This window comes from Amblyraja radiata, chromosome 4 (assembly GCF_010909765.2).
Source record: "Amblyraja radiata isolate CabotCenter1 chromosome 4, sAmbRad1.1.pri, whole genome shotgun sequence".
Taxonomy (NCBI): Eukaryota; Metazoa; Chordata; class Chondrichthyes; order Rajiformes; family Rajidae; genus Amblyraja; species Amblyraja radiata.
The window spans coordinates 19467059-19479503 of record NC_045959.1 but is presented as its reverse complement, the minus strand read 5'-3'; the positions used below and the strand labels follow the sequence as shown (position 1 = coordinate 19479503).

The 12445-nt window shown below is 46.5% G+C and overlaps 1 protein-coding gene across 2 annotated transcripts in view; it reads right to left on the bottom strand.

Annotated features, from left to right (window-relative positions):
* The window catches only part of slc66a2 (solute carrier family 66 member 2), a 59128-nt gene extending 51067 nt beyond the window's left edge, over nucleotides 1-8061 (bottom strand). For both annotated transcript variants that reach the window (XM_033019047.1, XM_033019048.1), the window contains exon 1: nucleotides 7983-8061. The gene's annotated coding sequence lies outside the window, so the exon portion shown is untranslated. The remainder of the gene's footprint in view (nucleotides 1-7982) is intronic.
* Between the last annotated feature and the right edge of the window lie 4384 nt (nucleotides 8062-12445).

The window sequence follows — 12445 nt, the reverse complement described above, 5'->3', positions numbered from 1 at the left end:
TCAAGAGTTTAACCGAGTTCCCACGGGTATGACAAGTTTGCCGTTTACTTGTCATTTCTGCGATGTTCCAAGTTCGTCTCCCGAGTTACTCTTGAGCCAATCCTGATTGAAGGTTTGTTTTAATAAGCAACAGTGTTAAAGAAGACCTCTCCATCCTGTGGCTTTGTTTTAAAGATAGAATTCAGCGCGGCCGCATCTATTGATGTGACCTACAAAGGGAAAATGTGCACCATCCAGTGCCAGAGCAGTTATACTTATGATTTGTTTGAAACACACAGGTTTGATATGTTTTAATTGAATTTACTGCCATGTCTACACACTGCGGGGAGACGGGAGATTAAATCTTTGAATGTGGACGGATGTGCACATCAGATTGTTGTGAGACGGAGCTCAGGGTTCGCCTCCTGAGCTCCTTTGGTGCCCAAGCGTGAGTTGAGGTGGAGAGAGGTTGGGGGGGGGGCGTCATTAATCTGTCTGGGGTGACATGGCTCTTGGGTTAGGCTGGGATCATTCTCTGCGGGATGATCTTAGTGCGGGAGACAAGTGTAGGAGAGGTGTACTGACTGTGTGGGCAGACACTTTGGAAGTGATTGGCCACCAGTCTCAAAAGCCGCTGTGTCTCCCTGTCCCTGGGATAGCAGGGGGCGATCAAACAGCACAATACCCCCCTCCCCCTCCACGCCAACACGAAGGGCAACGATCCCAAGTCTTTAGCATCAGAAACAGCGGGCAGGCGACAATCACCCGCCATAACGCAAGAGAGATCATGCACTGTTGTAGGTCTCCTTTGCACGTCGGTGTTTCTGTCTTTCTGCACTCATTGTTGGCCCTATCTGTCACCACCCCTCTCCAGCTCCCTGCCCATTGCACCGGGCACCCACAGCCAACAGCAACTCCAGCCCAGCCCCGCTCCAACTGCAGAGGAACCCGCTCCCCGTAGGGGCAGAAGCTGATGGTGTGCAAGGTACGTCTTGCTCTTGGGGTGGCGGATGAGGGGGCGCAGCTCGGGCTGTGGGCGAAATGCCACTTGCCGAGCGAGTTCCTCTGGAGTTGGAGCGGGGCTGGGCTTTGCACTATCTGCTGGCTGTGGATCTCTGGGTTCTCCGTGCTTGCAGTGGGCCTGGTGGGCCTGGGGGTCCATGTCCCGTTGGTCCTGACGTCTCCAGCCACCCCCCTGGACAAGAGCTGAGAATGGGAACTGTACCGCCCTTGCCCCCTCCCTCTGCAACTGCAAACAACCCCACTCTCCTGCTCACCTAACCCCCCCCCACCTTTCCCTCCCAACTCCAGTCCCGTCCCGACCCCCTGGGAAACTGAAGGGAGCGACTGCCCCGGGGCGACTGGCACTGACCTGCTGGCATCGCCGACGTGAAGACAGTGCAAAGCCCCCGTGCCGGTGCAATGGGCAGGGAGCTGGAGAGGGGAGGGAAGGGGTCACACACATGGCCGGGAAGCAGAGGGGTGTAGGTGGGGGTGGTGACAGATAGGGCCAACAATGAGTGGAGAAAGACAGAAACACCGACATGCAAAGGAGACCTACAACAGTGCATGATCTCTCTCGCATTATGGCAGGTGATTGTCGCTGGGAAACTGAAGGGAGCGACAATCTGCTGCTGCCTGCCCGCTGAGTTAAAGAGTTCCCACGGTAGACTCACGATACACTAAGGTAAACGCACGGGCCACTATGTTCTTACAACGAGTTAAAATGTTTCAATTCTTAACCACAAGAGTAAAATTGACTCATGGAAAATTTTAAACGTGTTTGATTTTTTGCAAGAGTTGACAAGTTTCACGAGTACCTGCCATTAGCGCCACGAGTCTCTAAGTTGCGTCCACGAGTTCCGTACGTTAATCGTACGTCATTACCACGAGTTTTAACTCGGGGTACCTCTTGTGTCAACTCGCAACGTGAGACTCAGCTATTAGAGCCACGCTTTTTGAGACTCTTCAGGTTTAGCTTCTGCTCAGTGGTAATCCTTCAGAATGTTGATTGGCATGGGCTTAGTACTGATAATGCCATTGAAAGCCATGGGGAAGTGGTTAGGTTCTCTTGAGTGTTGCATTGATGTGTGTGTTATTTGCCACTTTATTATTCATTGTCCGAATCATATTGGGGTTTTACTGCATGCAAGTTAAGACTACATATAACCATATAACAATTACAGCACGGAAACAGGCAATCTCGACCCGAATGCCGAACACGTATTCTCCCCTAGTCCCATATACCTGCGCTCAGACCATAACCCTCCATTCCTTTCCCGTCCATATAACTATCCAATTTATTTTTAAATGATAAAAACGAACCTGCCTCCACCACCTTCACTGGAAGCTCATTCCACACAGCCACCACTCTCTGAGTAAAAAAGTTCCCCCTCATGTTACCCCTAAACTTCTGTCCCTTAATTCTCAAGTCATGTCCCCTTGTTTGAATTTTCCCTACTCTCAGTGGGAAAAGCTTATCCACGTCAACTCTGTCTATCCCTCTCATCATTTTAAAGATCTCTATCAAGTCACCCCTTAACCTTCTGCGCTCCAAAGAATAAAGCGCTAACTTGTTCAACCTTTCTCTGTAACAGTTGTTGAAACCCAGGCAACATTCTAGTAAATCTCCTCTGTACCCTCTCTATTTTGTTTACATCCTTCCTATAATTAGGCGACCAAAATTGTACCCCATACTCCAGAATTGGCCTCACCAATGCCTTGTACAATTTTAACATTACATCCCAACTTCTATACTCAATGCTCTGATTTATAAAGGCCAGCACACCAAAAGCTTTCTTTACCACCCTATCTACATGAGATTCCACTTTCAGGGAACTGTGCACAGTTATTCCCAGATCCCTCTGTTCACCTGCATTCTTCAATTCCCTACCATTTACCATGTACGTCCTATTTTGATTTGTCCTGCCAAGATGTAGCACCTCACACTTATCAGCATTAAACTCCATCTGCCATCTTTCAGTCCACTCTTCCAACTGGCATAAATCTCTCTGTAGACTTTGTAAATCTACTTCATTATCCACAACCCCACCTATCTTAGTATCATCTGCATACTTACTAATCCAATTTACCACACCATCATCCAGATCATTGATGTACATGACAAACAACAGTGGACCCAACACAGATCCCTGTGGCACCCCACTAGTCACTGGCCTCCAACCTGACAAACAACCATCCACCATTACTCTCTGGCATCTCCCATTCAGTCACTGTTGAATCCATCTTGCTACTCCACCATTAATACCCAACCATTGAACCTTCTTAACCAACCTTCCATGAGGAACCTTGTCAAAGGCCTTACTGAAGTCCATATATACAACATCCACTGCTTTACCCTCATCAATTTCCCGAGTAACCTCTTCAAAAAATTCAAGAAGATTAGTCAAACATGACCTTCCAGGCACAAATCCATGTTGACTGTTCCTAATCAGACCCTGTTTATCCAGATGCTTATATATATTATCTCTAAGTATCTTTTCCATTAATTTGCCCACCACTGACGTCAAACTAACAGGTCTATAATTGCTAGGTTTACTCTTAGACCCCTTTTTAAACAATGGAACAACATGCGCAGTACGCCAATCCTCCGGCACTATTCCCGTTTCTAATGACATTTGAAATATTTCTGTCATAGCCCCTGCTATTTCTACACTAACTTCCCTCAATGTCCTAGTGAATATCCTGTCCGGACCTGGAGACTTATCCACTATTATATTTCTCAAAAGTGTCAGTACTTCCTCTTCTTTGAATCTCATAGTTTCCATAGCTACTCTACTTGTTTCCCTTACCTCACATAATTCAATATCCTTCTCCTTGGTGAATACCGAAGAAAAGAAATTGTTCAATATCTCCCCGATCTCTTTTGGCTCTGCAGATAGCTGTCCACTCTGACTCTCTAATGGACCAATTTTATCCCTCGTTATCCTTTTGCTATTAATATAGCTGTAGAAACCCTTTGGGTTTACTTTCACCTTACTTGCCAAAGCAACCTCATATCTTCTTTTAGCTTTTCTAATTTATTTCTTAAGATTCTTTTTACATTCTTTATACTCCTCAAGCACCTCATTTACTCCATGCTGCCTATAATTATTGTAGATCTCCCTCTTTTTCCGAACCAAGTGTCCAATTTCCCTTGAAAACCATGGCTCTTTCCGATTTTTACTATTTCCTTTCAACCGAACAGGGACATAAAGATTCTGTACTCTTAAAATTTCACCTTTAAATGTACTCCATTTCTCTTCCACATCTTTCCCATAAAACAAAATGTCCCAATTTACTCCTTTTAAATCCTTTCGCATCTCCTCAAAGTTAGCCTTTCTCCAATCAAAAATCTCAACCCCAGGTCCAGTTCTGACCCTCTCCATAATTATATTGAAACTAATGGTATTGTGATCACTGGTCCCGAACTGTTCCCCAACGCATACCTCTGCCACCTGACCCGTCTCATTTGATATAATTGATATAATTTAATTGCCACACAACCAAGGTCGGTGGAATTTGGGTTGCCAGCAGCGGTACAATAATAAAGAACACAACCACAATAAAATTTTTACACAAACATCCACCACAGCATTCATCACTGTGGTGGAAGGCACAGAGCTTGGCCAGTCCTCCTCCATTTTCCCCCGTGGTCGGGACCACCACCCTCCACAGCCGTTGCTGTGGGCGTCCAGATGGTAAGGGACAAAGTCAAAGTCAAGGTGAGTCCAGGATCGGCTCTTCCCAACCAGAGACCGCGGCTTCAGGCTGGTGTAGGCCGCAGGCCGGCGGTCAAAGTTTTAAAGTACCTGCCGTGCCGCAGCCGGAAGCACCGCAGTCTGCAGGGCCGGTGGTCGAAGCTCCCCTCCAGGGGAGATGGTGAGTCCATGCCGCACCCGCGGTAGAAGTTGGCCGCGGGCCGGCGGTGGAAGCTTCTTCTTCCACCCGGGTCCCCAACGTGAGATCCCGGGCTGTAGACGCCCCACCAGCTGGAGTTCTGCAGACCGCGGCTTCAGGCTGCCGGCTGCCGCGGGCCAGCGTAACGGAGCGCTCCCCTCCAGCGAGGTCTCACCCGCTCCGCGCCGAGAGTCCACGCTGCGCCCGCCGCGTCTCCGGGAAAGGCCGCGCCGATCCTTGCTGTTAGGCCACGGGGAGGCGACCTGAAAAAATCGCCTCTCCATGGAAGAGGCGGCTGAAACGGCTTCCCCCTTACCCCCCCCACACCACCCCCCACACTTAACACACAAAGAAACATTAAAAACACACTTTTAAACATACTAAAAAAATAAAAAAAGTTGAAAAAAACGGACACGCTGCCGACAGGCTGCTGCCAGTGCAGCGCCCCCTTTCTGTGGCCCTAACAGGAGGTCCAGCTAGTAGGTACTTCTATGTATTGCTGCAAAAAACTATCCTGCACACATTTTACAAACTCCAACCCATCCAGCCCATTTACAGAATGTGTTTCCCAGTCTATGTGTGGAAAATTGAAATCTCCCACAATCATTACATCTTTAAAATAAATGAATTAAACATTGGTACAACAACACATCCTCATGCCTGGCCTTTTAGAGAGGTTGTTTTGACACACAGTTCTTGTATACCATCCAAGTGTCTATATTTCTATCATTATAACTTGGCCTTTTACATGAATTGATATCCACCTATTTAATAATTGCTCTGTTAAATATTAATCCAGAATTTTCGTCACTCTTGTGATGGTTTTTTTCTTGCACTTTTTTGTTCTAATCTATCTTATTACAGATGAAATATATATATCTGCATACAAACTGAATCACATTACAAAATGTACCAAAGCAATTTACTGTTGAAGTATGAAAATGTTTCAAACTTTCTTAGATAATCTCTCCTGGGGTGCTACAGCCAAGTATAGCTCAGTGCATTGAAATGGTTAAATATTATAGTTACTTGTGGCATACATGGCATCAGTCTCTAATAACCTATGAAAAGGTGGAGCTAGAACCTTTCCTGTACAGTGGAAGTCAATTGGTCCAATCAGACTACATTCCCTCCCGATTTCTCCCTACCCATGACCACACCACACTTAAATTTCTACTTCACCCCCAACTCCTGACCCTGCTGCTATCGCCATCACAACCCCCAGTCGCCCCATCTCACATATTCCCTGTGGCTATCAAACTGTACAACTCCTCCCCCTTCGTTCATGGGGTTGACCGACTCCCCTCCCTCCCCAATCCTTCCACTCTTCACTTTAATGTCATGTATCTTGTGTTTTATGACTGTTTGCAGATCAATTTCCCTCCTGGGATAAGTAAACTTCTATCCTATCGTATCCTCCCCCCGTTGTCCCAGAAACTCAAACGCCACCCGAGACTCAATCCCCAACACACTTCCCTTCGCCACCCAACCTTAATGACTCGTCTCAATGCCCCCCACAATCTCTTATCCCCTCCCCCTCTCTCGTCACTCTTTCCCCCTCCCCTCCCTCTCTCCCTTCACTCTTTTCCCCTCCTTACCCCCAACCACTCTCCCTTCGCCTCCCCATCTCTCCCTTATATAACCATATAACAATTACAGCACGGAAACAGGCCATCTCGACCCTTCTAGTCCGTGCTGAACACGTATTCTCCCCTAGTCCCATATACCTGCGCTCAGACCATAACCCTCCATTCCTTTCCCGTCCATATAACTATCCAATTTATTTTTAACTGATAAAAACGAACCTGCCTCCACCACCTTCACTGGAAGCTCATTCCACACAGCCACCACTCTCTGAGTAAAGAAGTTCCCCCTCATGTTACCCCTAAACTTATGTCCCTTAATTCTCAAGTCATGTCCCCTTGTTTGAATCTTCCCTACTCTCAGCGGGAAAAGCTTATCCACGTCAACTCTGTCTATCCCTCTCATCATTTTAAAGACCTCTATCAAGTCCCCCCTTATCCTTCTGCGCTCCAGAGAATAAAGACCTAACTTGTTCAACCTTTCTCTGCAACTTAGTTGCTGAAACCCAGGCAACATTCTAGTAAATCTCCTCTGTACTCTCTCTATTTTGTTGACATCCTTCCTATAATTAGGCGACCAAAATTGTACACCATACTCCAGAATTGGTCTCACCAATGCCTTGTACAATTTTAACATTACATCCCAACTTCTATACTCAAAGCTCTGATAAAGGCTAGCATACCAAAAGCTTTCTTTACACCCTATCTACATGAGATTCCACCTTCAGGGAACTATGCACAGTGATTCCTAGATCCCTCTGTTCAACTGCATTCCTCAATTCGCTACCATTTACCATGTACGTCCTATTTTGATTTGTCCTGCCAAGATGTAGCACCTCACACTTATCAGCATTAAACTCCATCTGCCATCTTTCAGCCCATTCTTCCAAATGGCCTAAATCTCTCTGTAGACTTTGGAAATCTACTTCATTACCTGCAACCCCACCTATCTTAGTATCATCTAAGTAGGAAGGAACTGCAGATGCTGATTTATACCAAAGATAGATATAAAATCCTTGAGTACCGTAACTCAACGGATCAGGCAGCATCTCTGGAGAAAAAGAACAGGTGATATTTCAGATATCCTTCTTCAGAAGAAATTAGAAGTCTGAGGAAGGGTCTCGACCCGAAACGTCGCCTATTCCTTTGCTTCATAGCCATCTCCTCTGTACTCTCTCTATTTTGTTGACATCCTTCCTATAATTAGGCGACCAAAATTGTACCCCATACTCCAGAATTGGCCTCACCAATGCCTTGTACAATTTTAACATTACATCCCTCTCGCCCCCTCCCTTCACTTTCCCTTCTCCCCTCCCACTCTCTCGCCCCTCCCTCTACACTCCCATCACTATCGCCCCTCCCTCCACTCTTCCTTCTCCCATCCACCTCTCTCTCTCTCTCTCTCTCTCGCCTCCACCCCCGGCCTCCCCGCCCCCCACACACACACACAGGCGGCAGCAGCGGGCGGGATGGGGGGGATGGGGGGGATGGGGGGCCCGGGGCCCACACTCACTCACCCACCTGGGCCCATCTCCTCCAGCCGCCGTTCATCCGCCAGCTCCTCCCACTGCGCATGCGGCCTGGCCGCGGCCGCTGGGCCTCCGCGCCTGCGCAGTCGGTTCATCAAGTGCAGCCTTGTAGCAAGCAGGTCGCGTGCAGGAGGGGAGCTGCTGCTGATGTTGCTGCTGCTGCTGCTGCTGATGCTGCCTCACACCATGATAGACACACAGTGCTGTAGTAGCTCAGTGGGCCACGCAGCAGCTCTGGAGAAAAGGAATAGGTAACGTTTCGGGTCGAGACCCTTCTTCAGACCGAACCGAATTATTTATGGTCACATGTGAAATTATTTGCTTGCATACCCAAAGTATAGGGTGATTGCACGAAAGGTCACTGGGTCATAGGGCTCGACGCACGGAGCCGCTAAATCCAACTGGAAGACATCCGTTGCGTACTTTCCTACCTGTTAAAAACCGCCAAAATGTTGAATTTTTGCGCTGAAAGAAACTTGTGGGAGTCGGGGTAAGTGTGAGAGATATGTACCCAACTTCAGAATTCCAAACGTGAAGCGAAATGAAGGTATAGGGAAGCGAGAACTGAAGGGACTACAGCAGCTAAAGTGCTTGGTAAACATTGAAAATATTGGGAATTATCGCGTTTGCTCACTGCATTTCATCAAGCAAGGCATTATTTGTGTTTTTTCTTGATTCCTTTGGCATCTAAAAATTCTCAGAAGTGATAAATCTGGCTGTAAATTTTTCTTCAGATGCGTTTTCATTTTGTATGTAAAAACCCACGAGAACCATGGGCGATTAAAAAAAATTACAGCCAGATTTATCACTTCTGAAACTTTTTAGATGCCAAAGGAATCAAGTAAAAGCACAAATAATGCCTTAGTTGATGAAATGCAGTGAGCAAACGGCCAATGTTCGCCAAGCACTCTGGCTGTTGTTGTCCCTTCAGCTCTCGTTTCTATCTACCGTCATTTCTCCTCACTTTTGGAATTCTGAAGTATGCTAAATGTCTCACACGCTTATCCTGATTTCCATAATTATTTACAGCGCAAAAATTGACAATTTCAGCGGGTTTTAACGGGCCCGCTACGATGGAAACATTGGTAAGTGCTTACCTGCAGTTTATCGCGTGTAATCCATTTGTAGTAGCGTAGCAACAGTACGGGTCATGGGTCGTGACCCGACTGCCGTGAAACCTCCCTATGCAAATAGTCGCCACGTACAGACAGAGTCAGGGGAGAGGGAAACGGAAGATTATAGACAGTCATACATAGAGATACAGAACAAATGCATGAAATGTATGCACAAAAGTAACAATGTTAAAGGAAACGGTCCTTTATTAGCTGTGGGCTAAGTGAAAACGAGTTAAACAGACATTGAAACTCACCAGGATGACAGTGAAACTTGTACAACGACTAGGGTGGGGGGGGGGGTCAGAGAGAGAAAGGGGATAGAAACATAGAAAATAGGTGCAGGAGGAGGCCATTCGGCCCTTCGAGCCTGCACCGCCATTCAATATGATCATGGCTGATCATCCAACTGGGTTGCAAGGGTTGTTTAAAGTTAGAGAAATCAAAACTCAAACCGCTGGGTTGTAAGCTGCCCAAGCAAAATAAAGGTGCTTAAGAAGGAACTGCAGATGCTGGAAAATCGAAGGTAGACAAAAAATGCTGGAGAAACTCGGCGGGTGATGCAGCATCAATGGAGCGAAGGAAATAAGCAACGTTCCGGGTTGGAACCCTTCTTCAGACTGATGTGAGGGTTGGGGGGGGGTGAAGAAGAAGAAGAAAGGAGGAGGTGGCCAGTGGACTGAGGGAGAGCTGAGAAGGGGAGGAGAAAGTAAGGACTACCTGAAACTAGAGAAGTTCATACCGCTGGGGTGCAAACTACCCAAGCGAAATATGAGGTGCTGCTCCTCTAATTTACGGTGGTCCTCACTCTGGCCATGGAGGAGGCTCAGGCCAGAAAGGTCGGATTCGGAATGGGAGGAGGAGTTGAAGTGCTGAGCCACCAGGAGATCAAGTTGGTTATTGCGAATGGAGTGGAGGTGTTCGGCGAAGTGATCGCCAAGCCTATGCTTGGTCTCACCGATGTAGAGCAGCTGACATCTAGAGCAGCAGATGCAATAGATGAGGTTGGAGGAGGTGCAGGTGAACTTCTGCTGCACCTGGAAAGACTGCTTGGGTCCTTGAATGGAGTCAAGGGGAGAGGTAAAGCAACAAGTGTAGCATTTCTTGCGGTTGCAAGGGAAAGTGCCCGGAGAGGGAGTGGTTCGGGTGGGAAGGGACAAATTGACCAGGGAGTTACGGAGGGAGCGGTCTCTGCAGAAAGCAGACAGGGGAGGAAATGGGAGTTCTCCCCACTCGTAACACTCCTACCAGCAGTCACATACAACAAATAATCCTCCAACATTTTCGCCACCTCAAGTGATCCCACCACTTGCCACATCTTCCCATCTCCTCCCCCGTCTCCTTTCCGCAGAGACCGCTCCCTCCTTAACTCCATGGTCAATTCGCCCCTTTACACCTGAACCACCCCCTCTCCAGGCACTTTCCCTTGCAACCTCAAGAAATGCTACACTTGTCGTAACAAGGGCAGAGTCCCCCTTGTCCTCACCTTCCACCCTACCAGCCGTCACAAACAACAAATAATCCTCCGACATTTTCGCCACCTCCAACGTGATCCCACCACTTGCCACATCTTTCCCCCTGAGGTCAAGGGGGACTCCGTCTTTGTTACGAATGGGGAAGGGGGAGCAAGAGCGAAACTGTGGGATATCGTAGAGACCCTAGTGAGAGCCTCATCTATAAGGGAAAAGAGGAACCCCCGTTTCCTAAAGAATGAGTACAACTCCGATACCCTGGTATGGAAAACCGCATCCTGATCGCAGATGTGGCGTAGACGGAGGAATTGGAAATAGGGGATACACAATCCTACAGTATCCGCTGTTCCAGGTGTCAACTCCTGTAAATAGGCGAGACCAAGCACTGGCTCGACGATCATTTTGCTGAACACTTCCGCTCAGTTTGCCTTAACCTACCTTATCTCCCGGTTGCTTAGCACTTTAACTCCCCCTCCCATTCCCAATCAAACCTTTCTGTCCTGGGCCTCCTTCATTGTCAGAGTGAAGCCCAGTGAAAATTGGAGGAACAGCACCTCATATTGCGCTTGGGTAACTTCCACCCCAGTGGTATGAACATTGACTTCTCCAACTTCAAATAGCCCTTGTTTTCCCTCCCTCTTTCCCCTTTCCAGTTTTCCCACCAGTCTTGCTGTCTCCGACTACATTCTATCTATGTCCTGCCCACTACCCTGACATCAGTCTGAAGGGTCTCGACCCGAAACGTCACCCATTCTCTCCAGAGATGCTGCCTGTCCTGCTGTTACTGCAGCATTTTATGTCTACCTTCAATTTAAACCAGCATCTGCAATTCTTTCTTATACTATTTGCACTTCTAGATCCTTCTGGTCTACAACACTCTGCAGACCCATGCCATTCTGTGTAGGTCCTGCCCTGGTTAGACTTCCCAAATTGCAACACCTCACACTTATCAGCATTGAACACCATTAAACATTCCTCAGCCCGCCTGCCCACCCAATCAAGATCCTACTCCAATTTTTGCCAACCATCTTATCTCTCTACAATACCACCCACTTTAGTGTAATCTTCATAACTTGCTGTTTTAATCTTTGTCATTAAAGTTAACTGTGCCTTAATCCAATGTTTATATAAATTGACTAGCACCAATGTCCATGAACCAATCCAAGAACCAATGTTCTTTATATCTTGCCAAAAAGAAAATTGATTATTTATGCGGACTATCTAATCAGTCAGTTTGCTTTTTCTACTCTCAAAGCAATGAATGTAATTAGTTTCAAACATCAGTATTCTAAATGTATCACATCACAATTAAGGTTGGTAAAATCTATTGGACAATTCACAATAGACTCCTACATTTATCTGCTTAATATTCCTCCTCTATCCATGCTTACCAAAACAATTGCCAACCTCTTGGTGAATACAAAATTGCATTAACAAGGACGACTCATGTATTCTCTACGCAATTGTCTAACAAATCCTGTTCAGTTCAATTAACAAAATGAAATAGTAGAATCAAACGTTCTTTGAATATTCCAGTAGGCTGACTTCATACCCAAGAAAAAATGCATGTTCTGTAAATGCTCAAATGAGTAATTATAATCTGAAAGGACAACATTCTTACAGGGAACCAATTTTATAAAATGGATATTTTTAAGTTTAACTCAATTAAATCCATTCGTCTGCTCATGTTAAAGGATTGAGGGTGAAAGTCACGCTTTATTTATGGCAAGGAAAGGAAGAAATTATATAATTTATTGATTGAAAAGATTATCAAATTTATCATGAGGCACTTACAAATGATATGGCTTTTAAAGTCCACAGGTTTTACATGTCCACATTAGCTTATCTCTTTTTGGATTTCAATTCAATTT